Source organism: Nicotiana sylvestris, chromosome 5 (genome assembly GCF_000393655.2).
Source record: "Nicotiana sylvestris chromosome 5, ASM39365v2, whole genome shotgun sequence".
Lineage (NCBI taxonomy): Eukaryota > Viridiplantae > Streptophyta > Magnoliopsida > Solanales > Solanaceae > Nicotiana > Nicotiana sylvestris.
In genome coordinates this window covers 40,609,228-40,611,013 of record NC_091061.1, presented here as the reverse complement: position 1 = coordinate 40,611,013, position 1,786 = coordinate 40,609,228, and the positions used below count along the sequence as shown (strand labels likewise).

General features: G+C 34.5%; 1 long non-coding RNA gene across 1 annotated transcript; it reads left to right on the top strand.

The window, feature by feature from the left end:
- Window positions 1-250: 250 nt before the first annotated feature.
- On the top strand, window positions 251-1,585 carry LOC138891063 (uncharacterized). The gene is made up of 2 exons (XR_011407376.1): window positions 251-643; window positions 1,420-1,585. It is a non-coding gene; the product is annotated as an uncharacterized lncRNA (long non-coding RNA).
- Window positions 1,586-1,786: the final 201 nt, after the last annotated feature.

Here is a 1,786-nt window from a genome sequence, read left to right as displayed (position 1 = left end):
AAATTTGAAAGATAAAATGGCCAAGAGTGCAAGATAAGGGGCTGTCATTGAAAGGGTCTGAAACTACGTAGTTTTGCCTCAAAACTATGTCGTTTTATTCAGTGAATCAAGATTAAATCTCATCCATTCATCTCTCCCTCATCCAATGGTCCACAATCAACCTTCCAACTAGGTATTTAAGACTTAGAAATGCTGAAATTTTGCCCCCATTTCTTCCATAATTATTTTCTCCTCCCTCTCTCTTCTCACTCTCTTTCTCCATAACCGCCGCCCCTCCACCGCCACCGGAAATCGCCCACCGACGGCGGACCACCCCCAAACCATCTCAAAATTTCACCATGTAATCTCCAACACCTCCTCTTTCCATATCTCCAAACCAAATCCTCCAAAACCCCCCTCAAACTCCTTGAATCTTAGATCTAGGAAGTTTTAACCGTCACTTTTTTGCCCAAATTCTTGAAGCTCCGGCCACTACCACCCCCACAATACCTACATCAATGGATAGAGCTCCTCAAGACCTAGCTATTGATGCCAATTTCACCCAAAAAATCGGGCGACCAAAATCCGGCCAAATTCCGGCGACCTCCCCGAACACCCTTTTTTAGCATACCACCATTTTTTCGGTCACTTGAATTGTAAAATGGTAAAAATCCTATTCTTTTTTGTGGCTGATTTTTTTTTCCAGATTTTATTTTGTCTATTATTAATTATTTTAGCATTAGTTTTTGAAGTTTGAAATGTTAAATTTTCTGTTTTTGCACTTGTTGAAGTAGTAAAATAGTTTTGTATTGATAAAAGTGAGGTAGTGAAGAATACCTAAGAGTATATGATACTTGTTTGGTTGTTTATTTACTGCTTCAAGACTCTTTGAGTACAACACTCAAAGTCAAATTGTTTGGCAAGAAAATGTAGACTTTCCGATAGTGTTTGAATAAAAGTTTGTCTTTGAATAATGGAGAGCAGATTTTGTTTGAAATACTTGACAAGATTTGAACCAGAAAGTCTTGATTTTTGAATTTAAGAGCAGATTTTGTAGAAAATTCTGTCAAAAAGATTGATTTTTAATTTTTTTGAAATAGCTGGTTGTTTTGATATAAAGGGGAGGACACTCCATCTGACTGAGAGAGATCTCTACACACAAAAAAGAGAAAAAAACAGTAGCTATAATATCCCTTAGCAGCTTTTGTGAGTTGATTCTTAAGTGAAAAACTTGTTTAAGGAAAATAGAGTAGTCTTGAAAGATTTTTCTGGAGTTACATAATTGTACTATTTTGCTGGGGTATTTCTAGTTTATTTTCTGGGGTTTGAATCTGCCGGTTGTCGCTGTCTTTTGCTGTTGTTGTTGCCTGTTTAATTGTTTTGCTGTTGATTTTGGAAAGAGCTGACTCTGCTGTATTTGTTCTTCTTTCTGTTGTCCAGGTAATTTTCGGACCATGTAAACTCATAAAATCGAGTTGGAATGAAAGATAATGACGCTGGAAAATATTAGTAGCTCCATCCTTCTATTGTAATTCATTTTTATATGCTCTTGAATGTTTGATAATGTTATAACGATATGTTAGTTAATTAAATTGTGTTAAGCATCTTTAATTATTTTTATTTTTATTTTTGCAAAGCATTAGATATAATTCCACTGGGCATTTGGTTGTCTGAAAGGAGCATATATATTAAAATTTAAACCCTTGTAGCTATGTTTGTCCTTTTGTTGTCACCAAGCTAAGTTTTTATTATTATTATTATTATTATTATTATTATTATTATTATTATTATATTTTAGAGTCCCAAT